The sequence below is a fragment of the Hemicordylus capensis genome, chromosome 4 (assembly GCF_027244095.1).
Source record: "Hemicordylus capensis ecotype Gifberg chromosome 4, rHemCap1.1.pri, whole genome shotgun sequence".
Taxonomy (NCBI): Eukaryota; Metazoa; Chordata; class Lepidosauria; order Squamata; family Cordylidae; genus Hemicordylus; species Hemicordylus capensis.
In genome coordinates this window covers 61332400-61349170 of record NC_069660.1, presented here as the reverse complement: position 1 = coordinate 61349170, position 16771 = coordinate 61332400, and the positions used below count along the sequence as shown (strand labels likewise).

Here is a 16771-nt window from a genome sequence, read left to right as displayed (position 1 = left end):
GGAATGATGATCTGTGGGTGGGGTGGCTTCAGTTCCAGACATTTTTGTAATTTTCTGCCATGAAACAAGCCACTTGTAGGACTTTTTGGATGGGGGGGGGGGTTTAAGTTAAAGAAAATAATTAAAAACCAACAATTTGTCCAATCCACTTCAATTTAAACATACATATTCCTCCCACCCTGCCCTACATCTCTGCTCAGTGTCAAAGCCCTATTGCAAGCCAATCCCTAAATATTCAAGGGGAAGAGATAACTACAAAAAGCAAATCACATCATTCCTCCATTAGTAACACTGGGCTGAGCAGAGGGTCTGCGGACGGAGAGCTCTGGTGCTGGATACTCTCTGCCTGCCTGCCTGCCTCCTTTTTTCCTGAGTTTCAGGCTTCAAGGAGGTCTGCATGGAGGCCTCTCTGGAAGCCCCGCCCACCAACCGAACAGCTGAGAGGTGGGGAGAGACTGACTCTAGAAGTTCGCCTGGGAGCCTTTCAAGCTGCACACAGACACAAAAGATCAGCTGCGGAGAAAGATAAGTGGCTGGGGCCGGGGGGAGAGAGGAGGGCAGGCTGCACTGCAGTGTGCCCAGAGTGGGGCCTGTGCCAGCGCGGGCTCGGGGCACTTGCCCTGGTCGCCCCACTCTAAGGTCTCCCCACCCTGCCTGGTGGAACGATGAGAACCAGTGGGACACTGTTATCCCTGGATACAAACTTGACCGAAAGGAGAGGGAGGAGAGGACTGGGGGTGGAGTAAAACTGTATATTAAAGAATTGATAGAATCCAACTAGCTCTAAAACCTAGGAGGACTGGAGTCCTTCAAGTCATTATGGTTAACAATAAAAGGACTGAAAGAAAATGTGTTACTAGGAATGTGCTATTGCCCTCCGGATCAAAACTCTGAGAGTGACCTGGAGTTGGAGAAGCAAATCAGAGAGGTGTCCAAGAGACAGAGCTGTAATAATGGGTGACATCAATTACCCTGACAAAGACTGGGCAAATTCACCTTCAGGTATTGACAGAGAGGCCAAATCTCTGGACATGCCAAATGACTGTGCCATAGACCAGTTGGTTGTGGAATCAACGAGAGAAAAGATGACCTTGGATTTAATCCTGAGTGGTGCCCCAGGACCAGTGTCCCCAGACTTGTGCCCCTCTCTCTGCATTTTCCATCTATCATCATTCTCCCCAATCCACCCACCACCAGTGCTCTTTAACCTGTTCGTATATGGACTAGAAGCTGGAGTAAGCAGCAAAGTGGTCAAATTTGTAGATGACACTCAACTATTTAGGGTAGTGAAATCCAAAACAGATTGTGAGGTGCTCCAAAAGGATCTCTCCAAACCGGGGGAGTGGGCGACAAAATGCCAAATGAGGTTCAGTTTAAGCAAATGTAAAGTGATGCATATTGTGGCAAAAAAAACCCCCAACTTCACATATACACTGATAGGGTCTAAACTGTCAGTGACTGACCAGGAGAGAGATCTTGGGGTCATGGTGGACAGTTCATTGAAAGTGTCGACTCAGTGCATGGCAGCTGTAGAAAAGGCCAATTCCATGCTAGGGATCATTAAGAAGGGGATTGAAAATAAAATGCTAATGTTATAGTGCCCTTATACAAATCTATGGTGCAGCCACATTTGGAGTACTGAGTGCAGTTCTGGTCACAGTATCTTAAGATGGACATGGTAGAACTGAAAAAGATGCAGAAGAGGGCAACCAAGATTATCAGTGGCCTAGAGCACCTTCCTTATGAGGCAAGGATACAACACTAGGGGCTTTTAAGTTTGGAAAAGAGGCAACTACAGGGAGACATGACTGAGGTATATAAAATTATGAATGGAATACAGATAATTTTTTCTCCTTCTCTCACAACACTAGAACCAGGGATCATCCCATGAAACTGAAGGCTGGGAAATTTAGGACCAACAAAAGGAAGTACTTTTTCACACAGCGCATAATGAATCTGTGGAATTTTCTGGCACAGATGTGGTGATGGCTGCTAGCTTGGATAGCTTTAAAAAGGGCTTGGGCAAATTCTTGGAGGAAGGATAGATCAATGGCTACTATTCTAGTGGCTATAGGCCACGTCCAGAGTCAGAGGCAAGATGCCTCTAAATACTAGTTGCAGGGGAACAACAGCAAGAGAGAGGGCATGCCCTCGACTCTTGCCTGTGGGCTTCTCAGAGGCATCTGGTGGGCCACTGTGTGAAACAGGGTGCTGGACTAGATGGGCCTTATCCAGCGGGGTTGTTCTTACGTTCTTAATTGTCACCTTTGGTAAGCAGGGTTTGCCTTGGGTTGCATTTGGATGTGAGCATTTCAAGATATTCCCCTTAGGAGAAGGAATTATAGTTCAGTGGTAGAGCATTTACTTGCCAGCAGAGAGTCCCCAGTTCAATCCCTAGCATCTCCAGGCAGAGCTGAGAAAGACTCCTGCCTGAAAACTTGGACAGCCGCTGCCAGTCAGTATTACTGAGCTAGATGGACCAGTGGTTAGGGACGTGCACAGAACCAGTTGAGAGGCCCTTTATGGGCCTTCTAACCAGTTCGAAAGACCGGCAGTTCTGCCAGTTCAAAGGCGGGGGGTTGGACTTTAAGGGCGGGGGAGGGTGGACTTCCCCCTCCCTCCACTTTCCACCCACCGACACTCCATTAGCAACAGGTCCATCGGGGCGGCAGCGTACCTCCCTGCCGCCCCGTCCCCTCGTCAGATCCTTTGTCACCAGAAGTACATGCCGCGCTCACGAGTGCACATGTTCTGATGCACACAGGCACATAGGGTACTTCCAGAGATGCAGGGTCCAACGAGGGGACGGGGTGGCAGGGAGGTACACTGCCACCCTGGCAGACCCTTGGCTAAAGGTGTGCCGGTGGGGGGAAAGCGGAGGGAGGGGTAAGTGCACCTTAAAGTCCAACACCCCCCCTTCACACTTCCCCCACCCAGTTCCATGCACATCTCTACCAGTGGTTTGACTCAATATAAGGCAGCTTCCTTTGTTCCTAAGGAAAGGCGGAAATGAGCCTTCAGGTGCCAGTTCTTACATACTATACTGGATTGCTACAAAGGCCAGTGAAATGGCCACTGACTGAGAGACAGTTCCGGGAATCTAGCTGATGCTGATGGAAACCGTTCTGGAACAGAAGAAGTCCAATGATAATGCATGCGCCTGTATGACGTGCTTACTTTTTATATGGCATGGAAGGTGTGACAAGTGCCTTAACTTTCCGTTTCCATTTGTTTGGATGCATTGGTGATCTTGCAACTGACTGAACTCTTCTCTTAAATTGAAAGTTATTTAAGTTGCAGAATGTCCTTGTTTTTTTTGGAAAGGACATTTACTGATTTGCATGAACCCTCTGTGGGAAGGAGGAGGAACAGCAGCATTTAGCTTCACTGTGGCTCTATAATGTTTTGCATTTATACAGCACTTTAGTATTGAAAGCACTTCACATAGATTAGTTCAGTAAGCTTTATATCAATCCTTAGGTAGGCCATAGTTACCATTATCCTTACATTATTCATGTTCAATTATTATCCTAACCATTTGTCCAATGCCTCAAAATGCAAACCAGGCAGACGATATGGACCATGGTTGTTATTCCCATAATATCACACCAAGGAAATAAGGGCTAAAGCCAAGACACAGCAGCTTACAACAACTCGAGAATGTAGGCCATTATCACAGAGTGCAAATCAAGCGCATACAGTCGAAATCTCAAAAGAAATGCAGAGCAGATTATTAGAGGAAATGAGCCAAGCTATAGACTGCACTGCAAATCAAATGAAGTCCTGGTAGTTCCTCTCTCTCCCTCCCTCCCTCTCTCTCGCACAAACACAGATTAGCAGTCTGCATTCAAACATGTGCCACAGCATATCACATACACACATGCAGAAACACACTACAGTGAACCATATGCAAGCACACAGCTGCATGCAACATGGGCAAAGTCACACAGCAGTGCCACACACATAAATACATGCAGAAGCATATGCAGCCGCATGACATTCCCATATTCCCATAGCAGCACTTCACACTCATGTATACACATGCAGCAATGCATCATTCACAAACATGTACAAAGGCACAGAGAAGCATGAAACAACAAACACATACAGCAGCATGTCACACACAAATTCATCCAGCAGCATTTCACAAACACATAAGAACAGCCCTGCTGGATCAGGCGCAAGCCCATCGAGTCCAGCATTCTGTTTCACACAGTGACCCACCAGATGCCGCTGCAAGCCTACAGACAGAAGTTGAGGACATGCCCTCTCTCCAGATGTTACTCCCCTGCAACTGGTATTCAGAGGCATCCTGCCTTTGAGGCTGGAGGTGGCCTATAGCCCTCCGACTAGCAGCCGTTGATATACCTCTCTTCCATGAAGTTATCCATACCCCTCTTAAAGCCTTCCAGGTTGTCGGCTGTCACCACATCTTGTGGCAGAGAATTCCACAAGTTGATTATTGCATTGTGCGAAAAAGTACCTCTGTTTGTTGGTCCTAGATTTCCCGGCAATCAATTTCATGGGATGACCCCTGGTTCTAGTGTTATGTGAGAGGGAGAAGAATTTCTCTCTATCCACTTTCTCCACACCATGCATGATTTTATAGACCTCTATCATGTCTCCCCACAGTTGTCTTTTTTCTAAACTAAAAAGTCCCAGTTGTTGTAGTCTTGCCTCATAAGGAAGGTGCTCTAGGCCCCGATCATCTTGGTTGCCCTCTTCTGCACCTTCTCCAGTTCTACAGTGTCCCTTTTTAGATGTGGTGACCAGAATTGTATGCAGTACTCCAAGTGTGGTCGCACCATAGTTTTGTATAAGGGCATTATAATAGTAGCCGTTTTATTTTCAATCCCCTTCCTCATGATCCCTAGCATGGAATTGGCCTTTTTCACAGCTGCCGCACACACAGGAGTACTTTGCACACAAGCACATGGATTAGTACTTAGCTTATAAGCACACTCAAACAATTTTAGCGCTCCACCAAAAACACATGAAGGTCATGTCCCCACAGTGGGATGTCTCACATTTTGAGAATAATGGGCTTTCTAGGGCTTGCTATGTACATTTCCATTGAAAAAATAAATCACCCTTCCTTCTCCCCCCTCCCCCATTTGTTGTCCTTTCATATGGGTCTTATATGTACCAGATTACAGCCTATTAGTTTTTATTAAAAGAAATTCCTGGGTAAACATCAATCACTTTAAAGATCCTGGTCAGATTTCTGCCTATGAAAATATAGTAAAATGCTTTTTGAGTAAAATGCATTTGGAGTGAGTGAGACATATATAAATATATAAATATCACACACACACGAGAAAGCCCACAGTGTCCTCTGAAATTAAAGTGAAATATACAATGACCTGTAAGTGGCAAGACAGGTAAGCAATCCTGTTTCAAAAGATATATGGGCAACAATCCAAGAAAAATACATATCATTCATACATGTACAGTCATTCACACATTATGCTCAATGCATGTACAGGGTATTAGCCTTCCTTATTGTTCCCAGTACAGGGGTGTAGCAAGGCTGGAGTGGGCCCAGAGACAAGATTTTAAAATGGGCCCCTCGCTGATATACACAAACACACTTCAAAATATATAGTGCACTCACACTCACATCCCCATTATGAATACAGTGAATATCTAGTTCACATTGAATCTTGTTTTTTTACTCTCTGCTACTGCCGATCTTCAAGAGACTCAACATAATTCATAGGGGGTGCAACATGGGTGGGTGGGGAGTCATGTGACATGCCTCTGGGGGGCCCCTCGAGGCAGTGGGGCCCCAAGATGACTGTCTCCCTTTGCCTAATGGTAGTTATGCCTCTGTCCCAGTATTTGAGGGAGCCTGCACCCAGGTTCATTTTAAACATGAACACACATGCAGTCATTCACATAAACACTTGTACTTATGTACAGGCACCTGTATGCCTGTGCAGCCTGATGTCTGATTGGCACCATGTAGATGTCAGTCTGATGTCAGATGTTCAGCTTATCACAAACACACACACTGCATATTTACAAAGCACTTTAAAGTCTTCAAAGCAAGCTTTACTTACAACATACTTACATAAGGCAGACCAGCATTATTATCCCCATACTCCAGATGGGAAATGGAGTACTGAGACACAGTGGCTTGTCAAGAGGTGTAGCAAGGTTGTAGTGGGCCCTGGGACAAAAGGGAAGATGGGCCCCTGCGGGCCACCCCCCATTTCTTCATCAGAGAGGTATGAGGGGGAGAGCAAAGAGTAAAGCTGCCACTCAGTTGGCTTACACACACACACACACACACACACACACACACACACACACACACACACACGGAGGACACTTGTCCTCCCTTTTCAGTTGTAGCTACGCCCCTGAGCTTGTCGGCAGAACAGATGGCAAAAGTGAGATTTATTGGGAGTTTTCGGTCTCAGAGCTCACACACTCAACCACTACAGCCTGATCTCAGATTTTTAAAAGCATGAACGTCAACAGTGCTCAAAGGTTGCTTTCTTCTCAAGCCAAGGAGTTCTTATGCCCAAAGGGCCCATGGACGATTTGGTCTTAGGGTACTAACCACAATTTCTTGGAATGAAATACAGCCTCAAGGTGTCAAAACCGATAGCAGAAACTCAGCAAAGAGCTGTTGCTGGAACCACAATGATAATAAAAGCAATATAGCCCATCCCACCACAACAGGGTCAAACTACTATACTATGCACAGAACTCTGGGTTCCCTTATCACATCAGGGTAAGGCAGAGTCAGAGAGAGCAAGAGCGGGAAGAAAGAGAGGAACCAGGGCAGGGTGAAGTGTCATAGCTTAGAGCATTTCCTGTTTCGAAGGGGGGAGAACACCACACACACGGAGCTGTAAAGTGAAGTCCTCCGAATGAAGATGACAGTTACAGCATGTTAGTACTTGATAAATGAATGGGCATCTTCTCCCATTTGTGCCTCAGCAACAGCAGAGCCCAGTCTCTTGGATCTTAATTACTCATTTCAGGTCTGCCATGGAAAAGCAAAGGTAAGGACCTCTCTTGTTAGTAACAAGCCTTTCATTTTAGTTCTCGCTGAACAGAAAGCAAACATGCGTTGTCTAAAAAGGGACTTCTTTTCTCTCTCATGGCCTCCGCCTGCATGATTGACAATGTAAAATTCTAAAGTGAGCTGGCATTATTTCCCTGTTTAAAGTGGGGAATATTACAGTGTCTGTGAGGGGAAGATAAAAAGCATTAGTGCTCCTTGGAGAAACACATTTTGGCCCAGGGAGGAGGAAGGAAGCCCATAATTTGATAATATGACCTCAGCAGTGTGCCCAGTTTTCAGGGCTAAATAATCCCAGCACATAATTCTCATATTCATTGTTCCAATGTACTTTGCACTAAGCTAAGGCTCTTTCAAGTCAACTGCACAATGAGGAAACTCTGAAAAGAATGGCAACAGACAGGGTAGGTGGTTGCAAGTTCAGCACAGTCTGTTGATTAAGCTCTTTGGGTACAGAAGACATTCAGATGCCAAGATAGATGCTAGCAGGCTTCAAACCCCATGCTTAAACATTCTCTGGTGTTAGGCTTTGGAATTTTTTTTTTAAATCTAGTTATTTTTAGATAAAAGCAATAGGTGACATATATATATTCTTTCCACTTTGAAAAAGAAAAAATCCACCAGAACTCTGTATCTCTTGATGGGCAGGAGGAAGGAGTGGCAGTCTTGTAGCACATGGCATGCCTGACTTGTTCACATATGCAGAAATGACAGGTTTTCATGCTGCCACTCCACCCACACTAATCCGGGCAGTCCTGTGCATTGGCCTTGAGAGTAATAAGGACAAGTGCTAACTGATCAAAGAGGCACCTTTTAAAGGGGTGGTTCTCTTATATTTAGCAGGGGAGAGCAACTGGCCCTATCCAACCCTAGCACGGCATCCCTCCTGTGGCTGCTGCTGGTGTCTACTTTATGTTTCTTTTAGATTATGAACCCTTTTGGGAAAGGGGGCCATCTTATTTATTAATTATTATTATTCTGTGTAAATTGCTTTGAGAACTTTTGTTGAAAAGCATTATATAAATATTTGTTGTCGTCATCGTAGTAGATAAAAATGGAGAAGGGGAAGGAAAGGGAAAGGGTGGGAGAGAATGATTAGAACAGAATGGCTCTACTAGATACCACTTATCATTTAGCCACATGTTCTCAGCAGGACATCTCACTACAGCATACATGACTTGAGTATCCACAGGTGCTGTTGTTAGTATCACAAAACACATGGGACATTTCAATGGCGAGGAAAAAAATCATTGTACAAAGTCACTTATGAGGCCAGAAATCATTCAGTTTTGCATTTGTAGTTTTTTGAAATTTAGATGTTATTTACAGTTTTATTTATTGTATTATTTAATAATTAATAATAAGTATTAATAATTAATTATTTATTGTATTAATATTATTGTATTGATATTGAATTAATTAATAGTTACCCCTGCTAACTAGGCAAAGAGGCACCTTTTTAACATGGTGATTCTCTTTATTTAGCAGGGGGAGAGAACAACTGGCCCTATCCACCGCCAGCAAAGTACCCCTCCAGTGACTGTTGCTGGTGTCTGTTTTATGTTTCTTTTTAGCTTGTGAGCCCTTTGGGGACAGGGATCCATCTTATTTATTTATTTATTTATTTATTTATTATCTCTGTAAACTGCTTTGGACACTTTTGTTAAAAAGTAGTAAATAAATATTTGTTCTTATTTTTAAAAAAACAAAAAACCCTCACACCCTGCTCTTCTTAAAAATAAACCAGAGTAGTTTGCAACAGTAAAATAACATCTACAGCAAAACAACAGTATCACCGCAGCATAAAAATAAAACAGAAACATAACAGACCAACAGAAATAAACCAAATCAGATTTATCCTAGTCTAGGGAGCACCAAGGGGGTGGGGGGTGGCTGCCCTCTTCCCCCCCCCCCCACTTGCGGGCTTCCCAGGCGCACCTGTTTGGCCACTGCATGAGTCAGGATGCTTGACTGGATGGGCCTTGGCCTGATCCAGCAGGGCTTTTCTAATGTTCTTATCTGCCTTAATGCTGCACTGTCCTACTTAGTACTAACATCCATCCATCAGTTGCTGTGAAGCTATTTTCTAAGTTAAGGATATTGTCTGGTGTTGGTGGGAAGCAGGTGCATAGGGGTATAAGTAAGGGAAAGGAGATTGAAAGTAAAGAAAAAAGTGATTACAAATTACATTCGAAAGCTGCACAAACAGAATTAACTCAACAGAAAAAGCCAGACTGGTTTCTGGGATAACCCAAAGAGACCATATTACAACAATCTAAAAAGAATTGCACTGGCTGCCGATACGTTTCTAGTGAAATACGAAGTGCTGGTTATTACCTATAAAGGCCTTAACAGCTTGGGTCCAGGGTATTTAAGAGAGTGCCTCCTTTGTCATGAACGCTCCCACCTATTAAGATCACCTGGGGAGTTCCAGTTACGACTACTTACTACCAGCTTGTTCGGTGGCTACTAGAGACTGGGCCTTCTCTGAGGCTGCCCTGGGGCCCTGGAATGCACTCCCTGTCAAAATCAGAGCTTCTCCATCACCGGCTGTTTTTAAAGAGAAGACCCACCTGTTTTCACACACTTAAGACACACCTGTTTTCTCAGGCTTTCAGTTAATTAATTTCAAAAGGTCTGTTTTATGTCATGAAATTGTTTGTATCATTTTATCCAATGGCGCAGCAGGGAAGTAACTTGCCTAGGGAGCAAGAGGTTGCTGGTTCGAATCTCTGCTGGTATGTTTCCCAGAAACACCTATATTGGGCAGCAACGATATAGGAAGATGCTGAAAGGCATTATACTGTGTGGGAGGAGGCAATGGTAAACCCCTCCTGTATTCTACCAAAGAAACCACAGGGCTCTGTGGTCGCCAGGAGTCGACACCGACTCGATGGCACAACTTTACCTTACTGTACTTTAACTTATGTGCAGCACTAGGGATGCACACATCAGGAGGTGTGTGTGTGTGTATATATATATATATATATGATAAATAAATAGATAAATGTGATAAATAGAACGTCAGGTTATAACCTAGGTACAGTGAGGCATGCTTCTGTGTGTGGGTGCTGCCAGATATCTGCTTACCTCAGCAATAGCAGCACCAAACAGAAAATGGCAGAAAAAGCACCTCAGAGAAGAGGTACAATTCAATGCAGTAATGTGTCTTTGGTACTGCTTTGCACCAACCTTGCTGTTTACTGTTATTCCCTTAGGGGAAAAGCAGTAATTAGACAGGGTTTGGCACAGTCTTTATATGACTGGGGCAAGCACAAAGAAGCCTGCTGTGTGTTTATTTCCAACTTTATTGGAAGGCAGGTTCCCTCTTGACTGAATAAGCATTGTAAGAAATGAGGAGATGGTGCCCCAAAGAAGCAATGTCGGTTTTACAATACAATCTTTTTTTTTTACATTGTTTTACTCATATTGATCCTGCTAAGCAAGCTATGGGTATAAATCCTCCAAATAAATAAATAGATGCCAGGCAGTCATGGAATATGGGAAAAGAGCCAGGGACCATGAGAGCTGATGTTGGAGATATCCAGGGATATCTGTATCAGTTCTGAGAGCCCTCTGTGTCTCTGGAGCAATTCCATTAAAAAGGGCATTTAAAACAACACTAAATAATCCAGGCACTAAGAGTAAAAACAAAACTGCTGTGCATCCTTCGTACTTTGAAATATGACTCATTTTAAAGGTATCCTGGGAGGCTGCATTTTTGCGGTTGGCTAGATGGATCTGAGTGATGTATACGCTTATATATGCACCCCTACACCCATTAAATTGTTTTAAAGAGATTATTTCCACCCAAGAAGGAAATAATTCTACACGAGAGAGTCAGAAAATGTAGTCAATTGATTTAAAAAAAACAAAAAAAAACCCCAGGGATTATATTATAAGACAAGAAAACAAAATTTCTTGCTTCTTGAGATCCCAAACCTGATCATATATTTGTTATAGAATTTTACTTTTCTCACTTGCTCTGGCCGTGAGTGTTCTGAATGTTGGGATTCAATGTGAGGAGCTGTGTGTGGCTGCTGTCTTGGCTGGCAGTTCTTCTAAATCCATGGACCAGGAAATAATGCTTGCTTTGGGTAATATTAGTTAAGCAGAGTACACATTCCAGCATGAACTATAGATACCTGTTTTTTCTCCAGTGGGGCAAGCCAGCATCTCTGCTCCGATCCTAATTGTGGCGGAGGGGACAGTTGCTGTTAAGTGATAATAAATACATTGGGAGATCCACTCATGAATCTCTACTGTTGTGTAGGTTAGCACTGGGTCTCCAACAGCTATAAAAGGTAAAGTGTGCCGTCGAGTTGATTTCAACTCTATTTCAACTCCTGGCGCCCACAGAGCCCTGTGGTTATACAACTGTGCTAATCAACACAGTGATTAGCACAACACTGAAGCCCTATTCAGACATTATGTTGCCTGTAACCTATACATTGTCTGAACACTATACATTATGATGTTTGTATACACGTACATGTTTTCATGTGAATAACTGTATGTGCATTCATTTTAAAAATTAACCTGGGTGCAAGCCCCTCAAGTGCTTGATACCCCTCAAATGCATGGTACTACTATACCTATCTTCAGTATAACATGTGAGGCACCTTTTAACATGGTGATTCTCTTTATTTAGCAGGGGGAGAGTAACTGGCCCTATCCACCCCCAGCACAGTACCTCCAGTGACTATTGCTGGTGTCTTATCTTATATTTCTTTTTAGATTGTGAGCCCTTTGGGGACAGGGTTCCATCTTATTTGTTTGTTTATTTGTTTGTTATTTCTCTGTGTTAACCACCCTGAGCCATTTTTGGAAGGGCAGTATAGAAATCAAATGAATGAATGAATGAATGAATGACTGTTCCTGTGTACAGATCTGTATACGTCTGCACTGTACACTGCACTTGTACAACTGTTGAACATAATGTGCAAATAGAGCTTGTGTAATGCTACAAAAACAACTAGTCATTAAATGCCCAGGGAAAAGAAATGGGGGGAAGGTAGAATAGAACTAAATAATTCCCCTGTCTTAGTTCTCTGCAGCATTTCAGTATTGGCAGGTCATTTCCATGTGGAGGTGGACCTTATCTGGAAGACCATTCACCTCAGTGGCAGCCTGATCTATATATGCAGCAGAATGAGGCAGAGAGTGGGACCTGATAAGTGGCAGAGCCACTTGCCTGCTACTGCATTCGGTGTGGCAGGCATATATACAAGTCCTGCATATGCAAGTACAAATCTACATCCAACTACAGTGGTCCCTCGACTTACGTAAATAATCCATTCCGAAAGCACGTTCGGAGGTCGAAATTTTCGTAAGTCGAGGAGCGCACCACGGAAGTCTGAAAACATTCGTAATTCGAGGAAGCCGCATCTAAAAATTCGTAGGTTGAGTAAGCTGAATCTAAACCGGCAACTACTTCCGGTCTTTTTTGTCGCTCGTAACTCGAAAACAACGTAAGTCGAGTAGTTCGTAGGTTGAGGGATTACTGTACTATGTATCAGGAATTCTAACACAAAATTCTAAAACTGGCCAGTAGACCCAGCATAGCGTAGTGGTTAGAGTGTTGGACTAGGACCGGGAAGACCTGAGTTTGAATCCCCATTCAGTCATGAAACTCACTGGGTGACTCCAGAGCCAGTCATGTATCTCTCAGCCTAACCTACCTCACAGGGTTGTTGTGAGGATAAAAAATAACCATATACACTGCTCTGAGCTCCTCGGAGAAAGAGCAGGATATAAGTGTGAAAATAGATAGATAGATAGATAGATAGATAACTAAATGAAGCTGCACAAAGATCTGGTTAACATTCCTATTTTACAGGTGAGGAATACTGAGACACAGGGATAAGCAGTTAGCATAAGTCCAGCCATGGGAGAAAATGGCTCCCATACTGCACAGCAGGCTGTCTAAGCAACAGGGAAGCTCACTTCTTCTGAGCCTGTTTAAATCCTGCTGGCCGCTTTCCAGATTAACCCTTACCACAGTGTCACTACAGATCTGCTAAGTGTGCTTCCACCGCAGGCCCTGCGCTGACAGCAAGGTGCCATTCACATTTCCAGTGCCTTACTTCGGATTTATCTTTATGATTTAGTGCTACAATGTTGCAAGTCCATTACAGAAAATGTTAGAGGTTGTTGATTTTTACCCACAATAGGTAAAACAGCAGAGCACTAAGGAATGAGCACACACTCCAGTTACAGAGTAGGTAGCAGAGGATGGTTTGGATATTGCAGCTATTTAGAGAAAACACATGGAGATCCTTGTGTGACTAAACACTAAATATTTATTGGTTAAATACACTTAGACAGGAAAGACCTATCTCTAATCTAAAGGACTACATAGTGGATAGGTAAGGAGAGGGAGAGAGATGTTTCCATCTGCCCTCTAGGAGGAAAGGAAGGATTGTGACTCAGCACAGGAAGTGCTGCAGAGTCAGTTCAGGGGTCATAGAGTAGGGACAGATAGGGAGACCCTGAATCACTGTCTCTACTCCCAGTGCCCCTAGTGGTCATTAGGAGAGTTGGTGCAAAAGGTCGATGCACTGGAAGTTCGTCTCCAACAGAAAAAGAGCTGTATTTTCCCGTTGTAGGAATTTGAGATTCTAGGGATTGTTTTCAAAATGATCCTGCCAAGCCAAAGCATTTTACTGCTCTTCCAGGGTATAATCTGGAAAGCTCCCTGGTATGGCTTGTTAAGGCAAGGAGGCTGCATGGCTCCTAAGGAGTGAGTCCTTGCATTCCAGTGCTTCCAGAACCTGAATTCAAGAGCACATTCTAGTGCAGTGGTTCCCAAAAGAGGGTTCTAGTAACCCTAGAGGTACTTGAAGAGTTTCCAGGGGGTACTCAGAGCCCTACCTTTCCCCCTTGCTGCAGCTGTTTGAGTTATTCCTCATCTGAGGATTGCCTGCCTGAAGCTGATGCACCCTCAGTGATGTGTCCACTGCAGCAAGAGGAGGATGAGGATGAAGACCCTCTTCCTCTGCTCCAGACTGGCTGGCTTTGCACTGAATCTCAGCATACCACTCCCCTCAGCTTGACTGATAGGCTTTGAAATTCATTCATTCATTCCACTTTTATACTGCTCCATCCAAAGGATCTGGGTGGTGCACAACAGAACAAAAACTATCAAACAATCATTTAAAACAATCAATTGAAAGCAATAAAAACAAGTTTAGAACAGTTTAAAACTATTTAAAACAGAAACATTTAAAAGCAATTTTAAAACACTGGACGGCCAGGCCAAACAACTATTTATTATTATTATCATTTTATTTAACACATTTGTATACAGCCCAAAATGCAAGTCTCTGGGCGGTTTACAACAAAACAGTAAAAACAGATAAGTTTTAAGGACTCTTTTTAAGTCCAACAATGATCCCAAACCACAAATTTCTACTGGGAGTACATTTCACAGCCCAGGAGCAGCTGCAGAAAACGCTCAGTTCTGAGTCACCACCAGACGTACTGGTGGCAACCGGAGACAAACCTTCTCCAGATGACCTTAAGGTGGCGATCATGCAGGAGAAGTCTCTCTCTAAGGTAACCCAGACCTAAGCTGTTCAGGGCTTTAAAAGTAATAACCAGCTCTTTGTATTTTGCCCGGCAAAATCAGCAGCCAGTGCAACTTTTAAAGTAGAGGCATAATATGGTCTCTCCGTGTTGCCCCAAAGACCAATCTGACTGCCGCATTTTGAGCTAACTGAAGTTTCTGAACTATGTACAAAGGCAGCCCCACATAGAGCGCATTACAATAGTCAAGCCTGGAGGTTACCAGCTGATGCATGACTGTTTTGAGATCATTCTCGCAAACAAATGAACTCAGCTGTTGAATCAGACAAAGCTGATGGAAGGTGCTCCTGGTCATAGCCTCTGCCTGAGATACCAGGCTGAGGTCTGGATCCAAGAAAACTCCCAAGCGGCCTACCTCCTTCTGGCGGAGTGTAACCCCATCCAGCACAGGAAGATCTAAGTAATCCCTCAAAATCCGACCTCCTACAATGAGCACCTCCGTCTTGCTTGGATTCAGCTTCAATCCCTTATCCAGCCCATTATTGCCTATAGGCAGGCATTGAGGGAATGAATGCCATTTCCTGATGATGACAAAAAGGAGGAATAAATTTGGGTGTCATCAGCATATTGATAACACCCTGCACACCAAATCTCCTGATGACCTCACCTAGCAGTTTCATGTAGATATTAAAAAGAATTGGTGGTGTTACAGACCAGGCCTGATCTATATACTAAACATGCTCATTAGCCAGTATATAAAATAGGTCTGGACCAAGTTCTTTTGTATTAGTGACCACGTATGATCTGGATGCAAAGAAGAAAGGAGACCAAACCAGTCCTTGAGATTCAATGGGCTTTATTGAGTATAAAAGACCTAATCTAGCAAGGCAAAAAGCAGAATCCTCTATCAATATTAGCAACAGTAATTAAACAGAACGTCCTAACCCGTACCAATATTCACCGTGTGCCTAACTAGCTTATGTGTGTGTAATTAAATCTTCCTAGATTCTAATACATTTCAGATACAGGCAGAAAAGAGGGGGGTGGGTTTGAGAGAGGCTGAGGGCTGGCATGGTTTGGAGTTAGTAGAGGAAAGGAGGGGAGAAGGAGAAGGGAGCAGTAAAAGGGGAGGGATGAGGGAATTCCAGGCAGCATATTTACCCAGGCTTGAGAATGGTGGATCTTTCAGCTGAAGAGGAGAGACTGTAGCTGGGAACAGCAACAGAGCGATGGTCTGGCTTCTCGTGGTCAAGCAGACAGTTTGCTCAGAGTGAGGCAGAGAGTGAAGGTGCCATGGCTGGGGGAAAGTCTTGGCTTCTCACTGCGCAGTAGAAGTCACAGTCAGTTCCTGTTCATGGGCAGAGTTCCTGAGCAAATCTTGCTGTAGGCACAAGATAGCTAGCGTGTGAGCAGAATGCCCGTAGGCACAGAACTGCTAAACTGCCATGTCCAGAGACTCTTTCTTATAGTGGTCCCATCCCTTGATGGCCCTTTTCAGTCTTCTGGATCACAAAAGGTGTTTTTCTGCTATCCTCTGAATATTGTCTTCTAATTACCAAAATTAGCTCAGGATATTTGATCAGTCCAGAGAGATCTTAATCCCATCTTCCTGGTCCCAAAAGGTGTTAAAAAGTCAGGAGTTAGTGGGAGAGAGTTAGTTCTATTGGTGTGAGACATCAATTACATTACTTCTTGTGTATTCAAAGTAACATCAAAAGGTATGCCTGTGTGAGGCAAGTTAATTAACACATTTGACTTAAGGCAGAAGCATCCTGGTAAGGGGGATTACAGGACAACAGGTTAATTTCAGCAGTGTGAGACTGGTAATTAAGCCTGACCCATTGTCTCAGTGAGTTTCCACAGATAACCAATGCTAGATTCCCCTGCCTCTACAAATCATTGACCAGGCAGTCATGAGATTCACCTCCAGTTTAGACATTGAATTGAACTCTTAATATAAAATAAATTAGACACAGGCCTATATTTCACATGCTTCTGAGTTGATACCTCTGGTTCTGATATGTTATAGACCGTTCATAACAGTGGCAGAATGGAGCCCTGAGGGGTTCCATATAATAGCTCCCATTTCAAAGAGCAACAGTCACAAAGCTCCAATTAGTACTGCATACTCACTTGAAAATTAATTTGTCCCATTAATTTCAATAAGAATGCTTATGAGTAACTTAGTGCGAATGTGAGCCAGTGAAT

General features: G+C 43.7%; 1 protein-coding gene across 2 annotated transcripts in view; it reads left to right on the top strand.

Annotated features, from left to right (window-relative positions):
- The first annotated feature begins 6758 nt into the window (after nucleotides 1-6758).
- Nucleotides 6759-16771, top strand: part of TRAF3IP3 (TRAF3 interacting protein 3) — a 59103-nt gene continuing 49090 nt past the window's right edge. For both annotated transcript variants that reach the window (XM_053244797.1, XM_053244794.1), the window contains exon 1: nucleotides 6759-7016. The gene's annotated coding sequence lies outside the window, so the exon portion shown is untranslated. The remainder of the gene's footprint in view (nucleotides 7017-16771) is intronic.